General features: G+C 48.5%; 1 long non-coding RNA gene across 1 annotated transcript in view; it reads right to left on the reverse strand.

Annotated features, from left to right (window-relative positions):
• The window catches only part of LOC138986396 (uncharacterized), a 93,287-nt gene extending 90,155 nt beyond the window's left edge, over positions 1-3,132 (reverse strand). Inside the window, exon 1 of the long non-coding RNA XR_011463242.1 lies at positions 2,791-3,132. This is a non-coding gene — a long non-coding RNA (uncharacterized lncRNA). The remainder of the gene's footprint in view (positions 1-2,790) is intronic.
• Between the last annotated feature and the right edge of the window lie 13,448 nt (positions 3,133-16,580).

The following is a 16,580-nucleotide window of genomic DNA, read 5'->3' on the forward strand; positions in this document are numbered from 1 at the left end:
GCGCTCCGGCTTTCATACATTACGCGCGCAGCCGGGGCGCGCGCGAGATGCCAGCCTCAGCTCCAGGTTATGGGGTTGGGGGGGTCCACCCCCACCCCGGACCCCCGAGACGCTGCCTGCTGCCCCCCTCCCCCACGCCAGCCCCAAAATAGCAACCTGGTGGCTCCAGAAATAAAGTAAAAAAAATATATATATTTTTAAAGAGGCCCACACCTGCTGGTCGGTTCCGAGGAATGAGTCCGAAGCCGAGGAAACCCGCAGCCAAAAAAAAAAAATCAAACCCCGCTGAGAAAAGGGGTGGCGGGAGAGATGCAGAGGACGTCGTCCGAGCGCCCCTCGTCCTCCCGGCCGGACGTCCGTTCCCAGGGTGGTCCCCCGGCCGGGCCCCCGGTGGGAGGGGGTGGGAGGGGTGGTGGTGGGGGGGGACTCCGGGACCCCGCCGATGCAGGAAGATCGGGTGAAGTGTGTGTGTGTGAGAGAGAGAGAGAGAGAGGCGCCGGAATGGTGCGCCCGGGCCCAGGGCTGCGGGGGGTACCCGCGTCCGGATCTGGAGGTGCAACACCCCCCCCCACCTCCGCAACCCGGGAAGGCCGCCCGGGAGGATCGGAGGGGAGAAGGCGAGCCTCCCGGGTTCTCGGCGGGAGGAAAACAGCCGGGGGGTCCAGGTCGGGGAAGGGGGGAATAGAGAGGGGCGCGTCTGGGAGACGGAAGGATGCGTGCGCGCCGGGAGGAGGCGGCGGGCGTCCTGGGGAGCCGGAGGGGGCAGGCAACTGTCGTGCCTGGGGGCTGGGGGGGGTGGTTTACAGCCGGGGAACCTCAGCCTCTCCTCCTTCCTCGAGCTCGCGACCCCCCCGCACCGTCTACAGCCGAGCGGCGCACACCCGCCCCCCGCCCCACCACCACCACCACCATCAACACCTCCCCAGCCCCGGTCCCCACCCCGCGCGCCCGCAGGTCCGGCCACGCAGGCCCGGGGGCCGGCCCGCCCCCGCCGCCGCTGCCTTGGGGAGGGGGCTGCTTTTTGCCAGGCTCTCCCAGCCCCTCACCCACCTCCGGGTACCCCCCTCCCCGCCGCCCCATCTCCAGCCACCACCCCCCCCCCACCCAGCCCAGGCGGCGGGTCTTGGCCACCAGTTCCGCCCGCTGGAGGTGGCGGCGTAACCAGGCCGAGGCGCGCGGGAATGCCTTGGCTGGGGGGAGGGGGGGTGGCTGTTGCGGGGCGGGGTGGGGGGGACGAGGAGGTGGTCGGGACGAAATCGGATTGAAAGCGTGGGGAGGGGAGGGTGGGAGGAGAGCCGCCGGCTTTTAGGTCGGGGTGTGGGGCGCTTCTGTGGGCCCCAGTCTGTGGGGGTGGTCCTCAGATCCCACAGACTCCCGAGACCCCCAGCCCCTACCTGGGACGAAAGGGCTGGCCCGCCGCGCGCCGGCGGTGGTGGTGGTGGTGGTGCTGATGGGGGGCGGGGGAGTGGGCTCTGCTCTAGAGAATCGGGGTCCTCCAAGGGGCTCGGATGGGGTCCGTCCGCACCCCCCACCCGAGACCCCGGCCCGGAGCGCCCCGCGCGGGTGCCCGCTGCTAAAGCAACTTCTGTGGTTCCTGGGGCCAAGCGGGCAGCCTTGGGGACCGTGCCGCGCGCGGGAGCCGCGTGCCCCTCGCACAGGTACAGGCCAGACCTCCCCAACCCAGCTCCCCGAAGCAGTGAGACCAGCTCCCCCCGCCACCAGCCGCCCCCGACTCGCTTCCCCTCAACACCCTCCACCTCGCGCCGCTGGCTTTTTCTCCCAGCCCACACGCACGGGAAGAAGAAGATTGAGGGGTGCAGGTAGCCCGCCCCCCTCTTCCCCCACCCCCACCCCCACCCCCCAGCTTGGCAGAAACCGCGCGGAGCTAACCATCAATCCGTCTTCACCCCGGGGTCTCCAGCGCGCCCCGGGTCGCTGCCCAGCAAACCCCAGCCCCGTCCTAATCAGTCACGCGCGTTATTCAGTGCATCACACAAGCCCGTCATCTGCTCTCAAGGCCAGCAGAGGAACGAAGGGAGGAAAAAAAAAAAAAAAAAATCGGTTAATGCAAACCCAGCCAAGCCTGCTTTTTTTTTTTTTTTCCTCTCCCTGGTTAACCCAAAAAATAAAATAAAATAAAATGCACCCCAGGAGGTAGCAGCTGACAGTTTTCCTTAAAGAAGGAGGAAGGCAAAAAAAAAAAAAAGGCCGTGGCTGCTCACAGTTTCCATTAAGTCCTCCAGGCTGCCTCACCAGTCCCGCTTTGCAGAGAGCTAGCGCTTCGGTCTTTCTCTCCCTGTACTGCAGATATATATTTTTTTCTCCCCTTCCTCTCTCGGCCACACTCTTCTCTGTTTATTTGTATGTAACACAGCGCTACTTTGTAAACAGCAAACACGGCCCCGGCGCCGTTCAAACAGCTGACTGCAGCCAAAAGGCTTCCAACCCCACGGTGGTATATCGCGATTTTTCTAAGTCAAAAGAAAAATAATAATAATAATATAACGTTTGTGTCGAGATGTGCACGGAGCTGGCAGACGACATGCATGTCCACACTCCCACCCACACCTAAGAAATGGAGCGACAGATGAAAGTCCTATTCAAATTTTCAAAATGAGGGAAAAAATAATTTAAAAAAAATATCGGATGAAGTGAAGCGCAAACGTTAGCAATCAGGCTTATTAGCATCATTTTCTGGGATGCACACACGAGTCCAATCGTTAAAAAAAAGGGGGGGGGGGCTTTAAATGAAAAATAACCCAGAGACGTGTATCTTAAAACGGCACCTACCTCAGCCGTGGAGAAGCCGCATCGGTTCTGAGTGTTCCTGTTAGGCATCCAGATTTTTCCAGGGAACCCTGACTGATGCTTATGATTCAGGAGGATGTGTAGAAGTCCAGCCGCCTGGGGTTCTGTCGAATCCCAACCAGATTTGCACACCGTCCCCCACCCCCAACCCACGTCCCCAAAGGAATGCGAGGACCACCGACCCCGGCCTTTGGCAGGAAAATTCGGTGTTTGTGGCGTAAATAGTCTGACGGGGAGGAAGAAACGGGGACGCAGGCGGAGCTCGAAGGGCAACGTGAGGTCTGAATAAGCGCTCTGTACGGAGAGACAGAGACCCGGGCTGCAAGAAAGAGAGAGAGATTGAAGCGAAAGGTCCTGATGGCTCCCAGCTCGCCCTCTGCTATTGGACCAAACTGAATGAAATTTACAAAGCCAGCAGCCAATAGATCTCCGCAGTCGGCCCCGTCACTACAGAAACCAAATCCGCAGCTACAAAGCGCTTGCAAAGAGCAGCTAATCCCAGTGCAAACCAGCTGGAACGGAGAGATTCCCCGGGTGTGCCGGGGTGGTGGAACAGGTGAGCCGCGTCTCCCCGGGCCCCCAGTGCCCGAAGCGCGGGGGTTGGGTGGGGGGGGAGGTGAGAGGTTCTTGCGCTCCTCCGGCACCCTTCGGAGACGGCAAACGTGCCGCTGTATTTGCAAACAGCTTTAACCCTTTCCTGTCGGGCTAGGCGAGAGCGAGAGCGCCAGCGGTGGTAGCGATTCCCTGGGCGTCAGGCAGACTAAAGTGCTACTGTTTCCTGACTGATGGTAATAGGAAGCGATGACACAGAGATACATAGATGAACATATAGATACATACACACAGTCACAGACACACAGACCAACACACAGATACACACACAGTCACAGACACACAGACCAACACACAGATACACACACAGTCACAGACAGATACACAGACCAACACACAGAAAGTCACAGACAGATACACAGACCAACACACAGATACACACACAGTCACAGACAGATACACAGACCAACACACAGATACACACACAGAAAGTCACAGACAGATACACAGACCAACACACAGATACACACACACAGTCGCAGACACACAGACCAACACACAGATACACACACATAGTCACAGAAACACAGACCAACACACAGATACACACACAGTCACAGACAGAGACACTGACCAACACACAGATACACACACACATAGTCACAGACAGACACACAGACCAACACACAGATACACACACAGTCACAGACAGATACACAGACCAACACACAGATACACACACAGTCACAGACAGAGACACTGACCAACACACAGATACACAAACATAGTCACAGACACACAGACCAACACACAGATACACACAGTCACAGACAGATACACAGACCAACACACGGATAAATACACACGGTCACAGATACACACACACAGTCACAGACAGAGACACTGACCAACACACAGATACACACACAGTCACAGACAGATACACAGATGAACACATAGATACATACACACAGTCACAAACAGATACACAGACCAACACACAGATACCTAGACACAGTCACAGACAGACACACAGACCAACACATAAGATACATACACGCAGTCACAGACAGATACACGCAGTCACAGACAGATACACACAGTCACAGACAGATACACAGACCAACACACAGATACACACACACAGTCACAGACACACAGACCAACACACAGATACACACACAGTCACAGACAGAGACACTGACCAACACACAGATACACACACAGAAAGTCACAGACAGATACACAGACCAACACACAGATACACACACATAGTCACAGACACACAGACCAACACACAGATACACACACAGTCACAGACAGATACACAGATGAACACATAGATACATACACACAGTCACAGACAGACACAGACCAACACACAGATATATACACATAGTCACAGACACACAGACCAACACACAGATACACACACAGTCACAGACAGATACACAGACCAACACACAGATACACACACAGAAAGTCACAGACAGAGACACAGACCAACACACAGATACACACACACAGTCACAGACACACAGACCAACACACAGATACACACACAGTCACAGACAGAGACACTGACCAACACACAGATACACACACAGAAAGTCACAGACAGATACACAGACCAACACACAGATACACACACATAGTCACAGACACACAGACCAACACACAGATACACACACAGTCACAGACAGATACACAGATGAACACATAGATACATACACACAGTCACAGACAGACACAGACCAACACACAGATATATACACATAGTCACAGACACACAGACCAACACACAGATACACACACAGTCACAGACAGATACACAGACCAACACACAGATACACACACACAGTCACAGACACACAGACCAACACACAGATACACACACAGTCACAGACAGATACACAGACCAACACACAGATACACACACAGAAAGTCACAGACAGATACACAGACCAACACACAGATACACACACATAGTCACAGACACACAGACCAACACACAGATACACACACAGTCACAGACAGATACACAGACCAACACACAGAAAGTCACAGACAGATACACAGACCAACACACAGATACACACACAGTCACAGACAGATACACAGACCAACACACAGATACACACACAGAAAGTCACAGACAGATACACAGACCAACACACAGATACACACACATAGTCACAGACACACAGACCAACACACAGATACACACACAGTCACAGACAGAGACACTGACCAACACACAGATACACACACAGAAAGTCACAGACAGATACACAGACCAACACACAGATACACACACATAGTCACAGACACACAGACCAACACACAGATACACACACAGTCACAGACAGAGACACTGACCAACACACAGATACACACACAGAAAGTCACAGACAGATACACAGACCAACACACAGATATATACACATAGTCACAGACACACAGACCAACACACAGATACACACACAGTCACAGACAGATACACAGATGAACTCATAGATACATACACAGTCACAAACAGATACACAGACCAACACACAGATACCTAGACAGTCACAGACAGACACACAGACCAACACATAAGATACATACACGCAGTCACAGACAGATACACACAGTCACAGACAGATACACAGACCAACACACAGATACACACACATAGTCACAGACAGATACACAGACCAACACACGGATACATACACACAGTCACAGACACACAGACCAACACACAGATACACACACAGTCACAGACAGATACACAGACCAACACACAGATACACACACAGTCACAGACAGATACACAGACCAACACACAGATACACACACATAGTCACAGACAGATACACAGACCAACACACAGATACATACACACAGTCACAGACAGATACACAGACCAACACACAGATACACACACATAGTCACAGACAGATACACAGACCAACACACGGATAAATACACACGGTCACAGACAGATACACAGACCAACACACGGATACATACACACAGTCACAGACAGAGACACTGACCAACACACAGATACACACACATAGTCACAGACACACAGACCAACACACAGATACACACACAGTCACAGACAGATACACAGACCAACACACGGATAAATACACACGGTCACAGATACACACACACAGTCACAGACAGAGACACTGACCAACACACAGATACACACACACATAGTCACAGACAGACACACAGACCAACACACAGATACACACACATAGTCACAGACAGATACACAGACCAACACACAGATATACACACACATAGTCACAGACAGACACACAGACCAACAAACAGATACACACACAGTCACAGACAGATACACAGATGAACACATAGATACATACACACAGTCACAAACAGATACACAGACCAACACACAGATACCTAGACACAGTCACAGACAGACACACAGACCAACACATAAGATACATACACGCAGTCACAGACAGATACACACAGTCACAGACAGATACACAGACCAACACACAGATACACACACACAGTCACAGACACACAGACCAACACACAGATACACACACAGTCACAGACAGAGACACTGACCAACACACAGATACACACACAGAAAGTCAGACAGATACACAGACCAACACACAGATACACACACATAGTCACAGACACACAGACCAACACACAGATACACACACAGTCACAGACAGATACACAGATGAACACATAGATACATACACACAGTCACAGACAGACACAGACCAACACACAGATACACACACACAGTCACAGACAGAGACACCGACCAACACACAGATACATATACACAGTCACAGACACACAGACCAACACACAGATACAAACACAGAAAGTCACAGACAGATACACAGACCAACACACAGATACACACACAGTCACAGACAGAGACACAGACCAACACACAGATACACACACATAGTCACAGACACACAGACCAACACACAGATACACACACAGTCACAGACAGAGACACAGACCAACACACAGATACATACACACAGTCACAGACACACAGACCAACACACAGATACACACACAGTCACAGACAGAGACACAGACCAACACACAGATACATACACACAGTCACAGACACACAGACCAACACACAGATACAAACACAGAAAGTCACACACAGATACACAGACCAACACACAGATACACACACAGTCACAGACAGAGACACAGACCAACACACAGATACACACACAGTCACAGACAGAGACACAGACCAACACACAGATACACACACAGTCACAGACAGAGACACAGACCAACACACAGATACATACACACAGTCACAGACACACAGACCAACACACAGATACAAACACAGAAAGTCACAGACAGATACACAGACCAACACACAGATACACACACAGTCACAGACAGAGACACAGACCAACACACAGATACACACACATAGTCACAGACACACAGACCAACACACAGATACACACACAGTCACAAACAGATACACAGACCAACACACGGATAAATACACACGGTCACAGACAGATACATACATCAACACATAGATACATAGCCATAGATCGGTAGATAGATACAAAGATGGACAGGCAGACAGACTGACAAGTATGTTACCATTTCTGCTTGGTACTGGGAAGCAGTGACATGTAGATTAATTCATAGATAGATACCTGGGTAGGCAAACAGACTGACGAAACCTGTTACTGTTTCTGGATGATGTTGGGTTTGTCTTTGTTTCTTTCTCTTTAGTCACTAAGTTGTGTCAGACTCTTGCGACCCCGTGGATTGTAGCCCGCCAAGCTCGTCTGTCCATGGGATTCTCCAGGCAAGAATACTGGAGTGGTTTGCCATTCCCTTCTCCCGGGGAGATTCCCGATCCAGGGATCGAACCCCGGTCTCCTATTCTTTATCTACGGAGCTGCTGGGAAGCAATGACATGTAGATAGAAGCATGAATAGATAATACATAGAAGGATGGATAGAAAGATGGAAGGTTGGATAGATGGATGGACTGATGCATGGACAGAGAGATAGATAGACACCCATATACATACAGTGATACACAGATGGATACATAGATAGCTATCTGTATCCATCTGTATAACAAAATGAACATGAAGACCCGTAAAGGACAGAACCTGTTTTCTGTCCAGGTGATGGGCTAATATTAATCCCTTTTGGGGTTTGTTTCTTATACGTAAGAACGTATGGTTCTGATGAATAAAATACGCAATGGTTCTTATGAATAAAGTACTGAAGACACTGGTGGCGTCTGTCATGTACTTTGAAACGTCGCTCTTCACTTTTGCAATCTAGGAGTTCATCTTTTCCAGCCAACTACACGCTTGTTGATAGGACCTGGTTTTCATCGCTGGGTTGAGGTGAGTTGGCTGTCCACTGGCTGATATCTGAGGCTTACTGCCCACAAGGTGGAGAAGGCTGTAGAGTGTTGTGGCAAGCTGCACACAGATTCCCAAACTCGATTCCTAGGGTTCCAGTGGCCTATGACCTTCGGGGCGTGTGCTGAGATGCTTTGTCTGGGTTTCTGCCTCTGTGACGTGGAGCAGATGAAAGTAATCCCCTCATGATATCCTTGTGATAACTGATACAGGGCTCAGGCATGTAAGATGCTGTAAATAAACGTTTGCTTCTGTTAATAACCTAATTTTGTAGACCTATGGCTTTATGTCTTGGAGGAAAAAGATGATGTCTCCTATCCCTATGACATGCTCACACGTTCTCCCGAATCCCATCTGCTGTCATATTCGGTGTGATGGCACAGTTAGGGATTCCTCACAAGTTTTAAGAGAAAGACACTTGGGCGACACAGCCAGTAGAGGGAAAGGTGATGTACACTGATTTAGGGGACACAGTTTAGGATCAAGTGTGTGATCTGTGGTAGCTGTAACCTACTGGAAAGTCTGTTAGGGTCGGTGAACTTTAGGGAATAGATCCTTTAAACAGAGATTAAAATAGCTCTCCTGTGGGTCCCTTGGGATGGCTAATGAGCTAATATGCATGAAACACCCTTTACCAAAAAGAGCTGTATATCTCATATGCATAAAGAGCTTACTATTTTGATCACTTATATAATACATTATATGTACACAATAGATATACAATCTAATAATAGAAGAAATTTACATATGATTTATATACATATTTATTTTCTTCTATCATTGAATAGATATTTAAGATCCAATAAAAGTATCGTCAATAATAGCTTTCCTTCCAAAGTAGTAAAACATGTAACTTCAGATACAAAGGGCTTCCCTTTGCGGCTCAGCTGGTAAAGAATCCGCCTGCAATGTGGGAGACCTGGGTTCAATCCCTGGGTTGGGAAGATTCCCCCGGAGAAGGGAAAGGCTACCCACTCCAGTATTCCAGCCTGGAGAATTCCACGGACTGTATGGTCCATGGGATTGCAAAGAGTTGGACACGACTGAGCCACTTTCAGATACGAAAATATAGATATATACAGAGGTGTAGTTATAAACAAGGAGGGCATGGCAACCTACTCCAGTATTCTTGCCTGGAGAATCCCATGGACAGAAGAGCCTGGCAAGATTAAAGTCTGTGGGGTCGCAAACAGTCGGACAGAACCGAAGCAACTAAGAATGCGTGCACACAGGCATACACACACACATACATCCTTCCTAAAGTGGAGTTTAGAAGCAGAGCCTCAAGTCAAACACAAAGCTTACAGCAGGCCCGAAAGTCATTGGCTTTGCCAAGAAAGTGTGAATTAACTGATTTATTTATAAATTTATCAAGTGTATCCTGAGCACAAGCATAACGCTAAGAAGGAAAAATGTGTGTGTGAGTAACACCCATCCATTTATTTCAGAAGACACAAACAGTCCAGTGGATAAGGGAGCCAACAGCATTAGAAATGAAAAAAAAAAAAAAAAAGAGTAGCTGAAGTTGTGGAAATACCTGTGATGCATGAATTCACAGGGATCCATGGAAGTGGAAATGAAGGAGAAAGCTGTGAAGGGACTGCAACAGACCAGAGCAGGCCTGACCCCATGTTGAATCGAACCCTTCTGGTTTAATCTTTGTGCTCTATTTCCTGGGCTCCCTCACACTGGCTCCGCCCCTTTGGTGAAACAATCTTGCCTATTGCCTGAAATATACAATACAGGACATCCACAAGGCTCTGCCTTCCAGGCCTGAACCTTTGAAGGTATAATAAAAGTTGCAGAATGGAAACTTTTGCATATAATAAAATACGGAAACTTCTGCATATATTCAAAGTTGCAGAATGGAAACAAGGGTAGGGAGTTGCTGGCAGCGTGGTGGTGAGGACGGGGCATTTTCAAGACCGTGGGAAGGGTTCCAACCCTAGTTTGGGGAACTGAGATCCCATGAGCTGTGCTGGGGGAGTCGAAAGGGACAGAGAAAGGGAGAAAGGAAGGAAGGAAAAAAGAAAAAAAAAAAAAAAAAAACAATCGTCTTGTTGGAATTTCTTAGGAACACTGTGACCAGATCTACTTACATGGACAGCTGTATGAAGAAAGGATTCTGTCACCAAAAAGTGTACAAGAAGCAGCAACACTCCATGTTCATTTAGTAAAAAACATACAGATACATAAAGAGAGCTAGTGAAAACCTGCTGTATTGCACAAGGAGCTCAGCTCGGTGCTCTGTGATGGCCTAGAGGGGTGGGATGGGGGGAGGAGAAGGAGGGGATATATGCGTGTGTGTATATATATGTATATGGGAGAAGGCGATGGCACCCCACTCCAGTACTCTTGCCTGGAAAATCCCGTGGACGGAGGAGCCTGGTAGGCTGCAGTCCATGGGGTCACTAAGAGTCGGACACGACTGAACAACTTCACTTTGACTTTTCACTTTCGTGCATTGGAGAAGGAAATGGTGGCCCACTCCAGTGTTCTTGGCTGGAGAATCCCAGGGACGGGGCAGCCTGGTGGGCTGTCGTCTATGGGGTCGCACAGAGTCGGACACCACTGAAGTGACTTGGCAGCATATATATATGACTGGTAGGGCTTTCCTGTGGTTCAGACAGTACAGAAATCTGCCCCTAATGCAGGAGACCTGGGTTCATTTCCTGGGTCGGAAAGAACCCTTGGAGAAGGGAAAGGCTACCCACTCCAGTATTCTGCCTGGAGAATCCCGTGGACAGAGGAGCCTGGCAGGGCTACAGTCCACGGGGTCACAAAGAGTCAGACACACCAGAGCATGCACACATAATATTATATAATAGAGAGGGGTTATATATTATGTGTAAGTTTGTATTTTAAAATATACATATATAATTTTAATGTATTTATGTAATGACAATGGGAATATATAGGCATTCAGTTTAGTTCAGTCACTCAGTCGTGTCCGACTCTTTGCAACCCCATGGACTGCAGCACACCAGGCCTCCCTGTCCATCACCAACTCCCAGAGCTTACTGAAACTCATGTCCATTGAGTCAGTGATGCCATCCAACCATCTCATCCTCTGTCGACCCCTTCTCCTCCCGCCTTAAATCTTTCCCCAGAATTATAAAAATGAAGTGAAAGTGAACTCGCTCAACTGTGTCCAATTCTTTGCGACCCTGTGGACTATAGCCCACCAGGTTCCTCCATCCATGGAGTTTTCCAGGCAAGAGTACTGGAGTGGGTTGCCATTTCCTTCTTCCAGCATCGTACCTCAGACATACTGTAGGTACGGTTCCAGACCTCCAGGATAAAGTGAATGTCTAAATAAAGTCAAGAGATGGTTTGATTTCCCAGCGCACAGAAAAGTTATGTTTACCTTTGAGTGTAGTCTGTTAATTATGCAATAGGTTTATGTCTTTAAAAATGTCCATCCTTTTATTAAAAAATACTTGATTCTAAAAAATGCTCTCTAGCCTCTGAGCCTTCAGCGAGTTGTAGAAGTGACATCAATGATCATGAATCACAGCTACTGTCACAAATATAATAGCAATGAAAAGGTACGAAATATTCCAAGAAGGACCAAGTAGAGAGGATGAGATGGTTGGATGGCATCACCGACTCCATGCACATAAATTTGAGCAAGGTCTGCGAGTTGGTGATGGACAGGGAAGCCTGGCGTGCTGCACTCCATGGGGTCACAGAGAGTCAGACACAACTGAGCGACTGAACTGAACTGAAGAAGTACCAAAATGGGACGTGAAATGATCAAATACTGTTGGAAAAATAGCCCTGATAGATGTTCTTGAAGCAGGGTTGCCACAAACCTCCAGTTTGTTTAAAAAAAAAAAAGCAATATCTATGAAGTAAAATGAAGCAGAGTGCAATAAAATGAGGTATGTCTATATAGCATTATATATGACATATATAGAGTTATACATACATATGGACATGAGTTTGAGCAAACTCCAGGAGAGAGTGATGGACAGGGAAGCCTGGCATGCTGCAGTCCATGGGGTCAGTCATGAGCTACTGAACTGAAATGATGACATAATTATTATGTTTTATATAATCCTTCTCTATTGTATACTATATAAATATACATACATCATTTATATGTATGTAGATTGTAGATTGTAGACAGATGTTTATATTTCCGTAAAAGTTGATTAGTTCCTGATTCTGTTCCTGTATTCTTGTTCGGTGTATACACACGACTTCTCTTCCTGATTTATACCCTATACTTTAGCTGTGCTGTGCTCTGCTTGGTCGCTGAGTTGTGTCCAACTCTTTGAGACCCCGTGGACTGCAGCCCGCCAGGCTCCCCCATCCCTGGGATTCTCCAGGCAAGAACACTGGAGTGGGTTGCCATTTCCTTCTCCAATGCATGAAAGTGAAAAGGGAAAGTGAAGTCGCTCAGTTGTGTCCGACTCTGAGCAACCCTATGGACTGCAGCCCACCAGGCTTTTCCGTCCATGGGATTTTCCAGGCAAGAGTACTGGAGTGGGGTGCCACTGCCTTCTCCGAAGAAGTGGCCTCAGATCAGATCAGTCGCTCAGTCGTGTCCGACTCCCCTCGACCCCATGAATCGCAGCACGCCAGGCTTCCCTGTCCATCACCAACTCCCGGAGTTCACTGAGACTCACGTCCATCCAGTCAGCAATGCCATCCAGCCATCTCATCCTCTGTCGTCCCCTTCTCCTCTTGCCCCCAATCCCTCCCAGCATCAGAGTCTTTTCCAATGAGTCAACTCTTCGCATGAGGTGGCCAAAGTGCTGGAGTTTCAGCTTTAGCATCATGCCTTCCAAAGAAATCCCAGGGCTGATCTCCTTCAGAATGGACTGGTTGAATCTCCTTGCAGTCCAAGGGACTCTCAAGAGTCTTCTCCAACACCACAGTTCAAAAGCATCAATTCTTCAGCGCTCAGCCTTCTTCACAGTCCAACTTTCACATCCATACATGACCACAGGAAAAACCATAGCCTTGACTAGACGTGGCCTAGATGTGCCTTATTCATTGAAGCAAAGAGCCTTCTGTCTCGTTATGACCTGTACCCACTATGCCAGTAGGGAAATGGAACAACTCTGGTGAACGCAATATGATTTAAAACTTTATTGTTAATAAAATGAAGCTGACCATAAAATTATTAGTACCACTGCTCTCTCGTACCTTTTCAACCTCAAGGTTCATTATGGAATCTTTTCTTTAAAATAATCATTTCGTTGTTTAATCCTTCCCTGGGAAGAGGAGGAAGGTATTCCAAATTGTGCTTTGCATGTGTGGTTCTTTAGTGGCTCAGATGTGTCCAGCTTTTTGCGACCCCACAGACCGTAGCCCGCCAGGCTCCTCTGTCCATGGGATTCTCCAGGCAAGAATACTGGAGTGGGTTGCCATTTCGTCCTCCAGGGGATCTTCCCAACCCAGGGATCGAACTCAGGTCTTCCGCATTGCAGGCAGATTCTTGGCCATCTGAACCACCGGGGAGTCTCAAGAATATTGGAATGTTAGCCTATCCCTTCTCCAGGGGACTGTCCTGACCCAGGAATCGAACCAGGGTCTCATGAGTTGCAGGTGGATTCTTTTCCATCTGAGCCACCAGAGAGGCCCAAGAATACTGGAGTGCATAGCCTATCCCTTCTCCAGGGAACGTCCCGACCCAGGAATCGAACTGGGGTCTCCTGCATTGCAGGTGGACTCTTTTCCAGCTGAGCCACCAGGGAAGCCCATACTTCAGAGAGTCATATTTAAAAAGAAAAAAGTTTAGCCCTGAGTAGACAAATTGAGAAGTGGCCTAGCTGTGCCTTATTCATTGACGCAAAGAGCCTTCTGTCTCGTTATGACCTGTACCCACTATGCCAGTAGGGAAATGGAACAACTCTGGTGAACGCAATATGGTTTAAAACTTTATTGTTAATAAAATGAAGCTGACCATAAAATTATTAGTACCACTGCTCTCTCGCACCTTTTCAACCTCAAGGTTCATTATGGAATCTTTTCTTTAAAATAATCATTTCCTTGTTTAATCCTTCCCTGGGAAGAGGAGGAAGGTATTCCAAATTGTGCTTTGCATGTGTGGTTCTTTAATTGCTCAGTCGTGTCCAACTCTTTGCGACCCCATGGACTGTAGCCCCACCAGGCTCCTCTGTCCATGGGATTCTCCAGGAAAGGATACTGGAGTGGGTTGCCATTTCGTCCTCCAGGGGATCTTCTGGACCCAGGGATTGAGCTCATGTATCCTGCAGTGGCAGGTGGATTGTTTACCACTGAGCCACAAGGGAAGTCCGCCAGGGAAGCTTTGCAGGTGACTTGTACACAGAAGTGGATTTGCGTGCCTGTGGAGTCAAAGCAGGAAGATGTATATTTACACCAACGAATTAGTTTTAAAGAGGGACCAGCTTCTGCTCTAAGACACTGGTACGTGAATAAAAAGGTAATATTCTCCTGGAACAGCCATGACCCAAATTATACAGAAAACAGCCCAACGTGTGAAATATCTTCCTATCCAGAAACTGATGTAAAATATGGTAGAAATGAACACACCTACAAAGAGGAAACAGACTCCATAGCGATCAGACTTGTGGTTTACAAGGAAGAGATAGGTGGGTAGGGGAGGCAAGGCCTGGGGGTTGGGGATTAACATATGCAAACTATTACATATAGGATGGACGAAAAACGCCCTCCTGTACAGCACAGGGAACTCTATTCAATGCCCTGTGATCAACCATCATAGGAAAGAATGCAAAAAAGAATGGATATGCATGTATAACTGAGTCATAGTGCTGCACAGCAGAAATGGACACAAGATTGTAAATAAAATAAGATTGTAAATCAACTATGCCTCAATTGAAAAAAAAAGAGAGAGAGCGAAAGAAACTGATGTTGCTTTTTGGCTAAATCCTGGTGAAGAGCTGAAATGCTCAGTCCAACAGCCTGTGACAAACTGAATTCCCACGCACAGAACGGCAAAAGTGGGCCCTTCCCCTACTGAGTTCTGCGCTGAGATTCCAGCCTTAACTGTTACCCAGACCGCAGCCTATGAGAACAGCTAGCACCAGGGGACTCCGCGGAGGTATACACCGGTTGTCGCAAGGATGGTTCCCAGCCTCCGCAGCTGCGAATTTGTTACACTGTGACAGATAGCTGGGTTGTTTCAACAGAGAGGGCTGCCTGGACATAGGCAAGGATGGATATGGAGGTGGAGGGCGGTCACCAAGCTGAAGCAAGCAGGGATTGTAAAAGAATGCTGACCGGGGCTTCCCTGGGAGGGGCGATCCAGTGGTTAAAGAGTCCTCCTTGCAATGCTGAAGACGCAAGTTCGATTCCCGGTCCGGGAAGAGCCCCCACGTTCTGCAGGGCAACTGAAGCCCATCGGCCACAACCACTGAGCCCAAACTCTAGAGCCCACAAGCCTCAACCACTGAGTCCAGGTGCCAATAGGGAAATGGAACAACTCTGGCAAATGCAAAATGATTTATAAACCTTTATTGTTAATAAAAATGAGGTTGACCATAAAATTACTAGTACCATCGCTAGATTGTACACTTGTCAACCTCAACGTTCTGAAGCTGGGGCTTCAGCCACTTCTGAAGCCTGTGCACTTAGAACCCGTGCTTTGCAACAGGAGAAGTCACCGCAATGAGAAGCCCACGCCCCTCAGCTAGAGAAAAGGCCGTGCAGCAAAGGAGACCGATTACAACCCAGAAAATAAATAAACATAAATATTTTTTTAAAAAAAGAACGTTGACCAAGTCAAACCAGGATGCTAAAGATCTCACAGCTTGCAGCGTGATGGGGACGG

Source organism: Bos mutus, chromosome X, assembly GCF_027580195.1.
Source record: "Bos mutus isolate GX-2022 chromosome X, NWIPB_WYAK_1.1, whole genome shotgun sequence".
NCBI lineage: Eukaryota > Metazoa > Chordata > Mammalia > Artiodactyla > Bovidae > Bos > Bos mutus.